This window comes from Nicotiana sylvestris, chromosome 3 (assembly GCF_000393655.2).
Source record: "Nicotiana sylvestris chromosome 3, ASM39365v2, whole genome shotgun sequence".
Classification (NCBI taxonomy): Eukaryota; Viridiplantae; Streptophyta; class Magnoliopsida; order Solanales; family Solanaceae; genus Nicotiana; species Nicotiana sylvestris.
This window is the reverse complement of record NC_091059.1, coordinates 117,341,224-117,345,793: the sequence shown is the minus strand read 5'-3', so window position 1 is coordinate 117,345,793 and position 4,570 is coordinate 117,341,224.

Here is a 4,570-nt window from a genome sequence, read left to right as displayed (position 1 = left end):
GACGGATGGAGGGACTAACTGTATGGGTCAAAATCTGACCAGAGTGGTCGACCAAGTTGGGACCCCGCCTAGGTGGCAAAATAGCGAGAAGTACCACGACCAACTTCAGCCCAAGCATCGATAGTGTATGTTAAGTTGAAAACGGTACTCAAATAACGACGGAAAAGACCATTGCGTGAAGATACATTGGTCAAAGAACACAGCAAAGATCCAAAAACTATATATAGGAGGGGAATTCTCAGAAAAGGAGGGGGGGCCTTTCCTCTCTACTCTATCTCCAACAATTTCTTTTTGTGAAGAATGTGAACTGAATTTTCTCGCTATCTCATCAAATATGAGATAGTAACATCAATAAATAGTGATTGTTCTTATTTTTCATTCGTTATCTTGCTCTACATTTTTAGATCTGTAGTTGATTAAGCTTGACTAAGATTTACCCGTTCATTATCATTAATTGATTTACCCAAAAATATTGTACCATATTTTGGTTAAAAAATATGCTCTTGGGTTGGCTGATTAAATTTTAACAAGCTTTTTTTGCTTGAAGTGTAATTTTAGGTTTAGGACCAAATTAAAAGTATTCAATTTTTGTTAACATTAAGAACCATTTTCGTTATTGTTTGACCAAAAACTTTTAGGCCCTTTTTGTTAAACTAATTTAATAAGTAGACAAAGGGTAAATCCTAGTTAAATGTAATAATTCCTAGATCTAAAGTTCAATAATTTTGATGGTACGGACCGTGTTCAAGTCAATAAATATCAAGTTAATGCTCAATGACTATCAATAAATATGAGAATAAAGACATGCAATAAATGTGACAAATGACATTAAATATAATAAGAAGGAATTTGTCACCCAAATATTGAATGAGATAGATGATTCCTTCTTCTGACTATAGCATATGACAGCAGACTATGAAAATGAAAAAAGTGTTCTTAGATCTTGTGAGTGAAAGAGGAATGTTTAGTAATGGAATCAAACAGAGGAGCCAAGACAAATTTTTTGTACATTCTTGATAGTCAACTATTTACAAGATGTTCTCCTCCTAAAAGTCTAGAAGCCCCTTTTTTGTTCTCTCTCTCTTCCTATTTATAAGGGATATTCTTAGAAAACCCTAAAAAAGTACAATTGGGGGAATATTCAATGGAATTTTCCTATTTATAATCCTAAGAATATTCTAACCGTTGTTGCTAGTTGTTCTCTACTCAACCTTGGCACTGGTCTCTCTCTCTGCGCGACTCCTCGCCATTGGACCGTGCTTGGTTTTGACCTCGGCATCAACTCGTCCGTTTGCACTCACTAAACTTGACCTAATTTTAACTCGGTGCCCGCATTCTGCCAGGCGGTCGCTTCGGCTGGAATGCAATTCATATTGGCTGAGTCCGTACGAGAGGGTCAAACTCTAACTCCACCGTTGGGAGATTCCGCCCCACAGGCAGCCGTTATATCAGCTGAGACCTTTGATCACCGCGTCGGAATTTACGGATGTTCGTGTTAAGGCACGTGCAGCTCGTGACGCCTATGGTTATGATCCTGGTACGCCCGCGGGGATGATGACAAAGACGCCTTAGATGGGCTTGCCTCTGACCCTTAGTACGACGATGAGTATGCCGGTGACGTCAGTGATGGGGGGACAATGCGCCGTGAAGTCTTTGTACTTGATTTTTATTTTTTGTGTTTTGCTATTTTCTTTTTGTGGGGGCGTCTTTCAAACTCCTTTGTAAAATGTATTGGAATGGAATGATTGAAATGGAAAATTTGTCTTTTGCTGTGTATTTCCGGCTCTTCACTCTTTTTTCTTTCCCGTGAGTGTCTTCTTTTGTGAGAAAGTCCCTGACTTTAGGTCGGTCGAATGTAAGTTAATTCGAGCAAGGTCGAATGTAGACTGATTCGACTGAAGTCGAATGTAAGTTAATTCGAGCGAGGTTGAATTTAGACTTAGAAAATAAATTGAGTGAAATCGAATGTTCATTTCCTTTGTTAATTCAAACGAGGTCGAATATAAGTTAATTCGAGCGAGGCCGAATGTAGACTTAGAAAATAATTCGAGTGAGATCGAATGTACATTTCCTTTGTTAATCCGAATGAGGTCGAATATAAGTTAATTCGGGTGAGGTCAAATGTAGACTTAGAAAATAATTCGGATGAGATCGACTGTATTTTTACTTTGTTAATTTGAATGTGGATCGATTCGAACGAGGTCGAATGTAAGTTAATTCGAGCAAGGTCGAATGTAGATTGATTCGACCGAGGTTCAATGTACATTTCCTTTGTGTTGACGTGATGTGTAAATTTAGTGGAGTTGTGTAAGAATGTCATATACTGCTTTGTTTATTCATTGGAGAATATTACATGTTTTTGTTTGGTCCGTACATACATTCGAGGAGTCCCAGTCTATCTAGTCCCTTCATCACTCGGCCTAGAGAAGTAGTCGATGGGGGGAGGGGGGGTTGATGAACTTAATACCTAAACTTCGAGACGCCCTCTTCATCGCCTCATTAAAAACATCCCCGGGAAAACCCAGTTTGGACAAAACTCGGGTGAGGGAAAAAGAGTACGACTTAGAGGACGCCCGTCTTCAGAAGTTGAAGTATTTGAGGTAGGCGACATTCCAATTGTTTGGTAGTAGTTTTACCTCCATTTTTTCTAGTTGGAATGATCCTTTGTTTGCTGTTGCAGTGATTTTGTATGGTTCGTCCCAATTGGTTCCCAATTTGCCTTCCCGTGAGTCTTTGCTCGCTTGTGTTTTGGCTTTGAGTACATAGTCCTCTACCTTGAGTGGTCTGACTTTGGCTTTTTTGTTGTAGTACCGTTCTGCTTGCTATTTTTGAGCTATCATTCTTACGTAGGCCATATCTCTTTGTTCATCTATTTTGTCGAGGTCTTGCTTTCTATTTTTATCGTTACTTGGTCTGCTCTTGTTGAAGTATCTCGAACTTGGTTCCCCGACTTTTACTGGTATCACCGCGTCAGTCCCATAGACTAGTGAATATGGCATTTCTCTTGCACTTGTTTTTGGCGTGGTGTGGTATACCCGTAGCACTTCCGGTAGCAGTTCCGACCACAGTCCCTTGGCGTCCTCAAGCTTTTTCTTCATGATATTTAATATTGTTTTGTTGGAGGACTCCGCCTGACCGTTGCATGCGGGATGATATGGCATGAAGAGTATTCGCTTGATGTGCCATTTCTTGAAGAATTTAGCGATATTTTTTCTGATGAATCGAGGCCCGTTGTCACAACTGATTTCTTTGGGGATGCCGAAGCGACATATAATGTTCCTCCATATGAATGTGATAACTTTATGTTCGTGTATTTGGGCGAATGCACCTGCCTCTACCCACTTGGAATAGTAGTCAGTTAAAACTAAAAGAAATTGTACATTACCTCGTCCTGCTGTAAGGGGTCTGACGATGTCCATCCCTCATTTGATGAACGGCCAAGGCGATGTGATTGAGTTGAGGTGCTCGCCCGCCTTTGCATTGTTCACACTTTCTACGAAGTTGGCGACTTCCTTTTTCATGGTGGGCCAGTAATAGCCTGCCCGTATAAGGCATCTAACGAGGGCTCGATTACCGGTATGGGCTCCAAAGTGGCCTTCGTGTACTTCTTCGAGGACGCGCGTAGTTTGGTTTGGTCCTAGGCATTTCGCCAAGGGACCGCCAAACCTTCTTTTGTATAAGTCATGGTTGATGATGCTGTATCTGGTCTCCTGCTTTCAAAGCTTCTTGGATTCTTTTTTGTCGGGTGGGTGCACTTCATCCTACAAATATGACATAATACGGTTGCGCCAGTCCCAAGTCAAGTTTATAGTGCATACCTCAATTTGGTCTATTGACGAACGGAGGAGGGTGACCACGTTTTGTTTTTCGCTTATGTTCTTGGTGGCTGCTGCTAATTTGGCTAGACCGTCTGCTTCGATGTTTTATGCTCGAGGTATCTGATCGAGTTGGCACTCGTCGAACTCGGGCATTAGCTGATGAATTTCTGCCTGATATTTGTAGCCTCTGTTATTTGATTTGGAAAGTCCCTATGACTTGGTTGACGACGAATTGTGAGTCACATCGGAGGATGAATTGTCGTGCTCCATACTTGAGAGCTAGTTTCAGTCCTACAATTACGGCCTCATACTCGGCCTCATTGTTAGTCATGTCGGGACACTGTATGGACTGGCGGATGACTTCACTTGTAGGGACCTCAATCACAAGTCCCAGTCCTAATCCTGACGCATTGGAGGCACCATCGGTGTACAGGACCCATAGGTTAGATAACTTGGGGGAGGTTCGGGAGGCTTCCTGCTCGGCCTTAAGCATTATTTTAGCGCTGAAGTCAGCGGCGAAGTCGGCGAGTACTTGCGACTTTATCATTGTTCGCAACTGATATATTATATAGTGCTCTCTTAATTCGATGATTCACTTGGCCAATCTACCTGACAACTCGGGTTTATGTAGGATGCTTCTTGGGGGAAGGTCGTGACCACCAAGATGGGGTGCCATTGAAAATAGGGTCTAAGCTTCGTGAAGCTACGACTAATGCTAGAGCCAGTTTTTTGAGGTGGGGATACCTCATTTC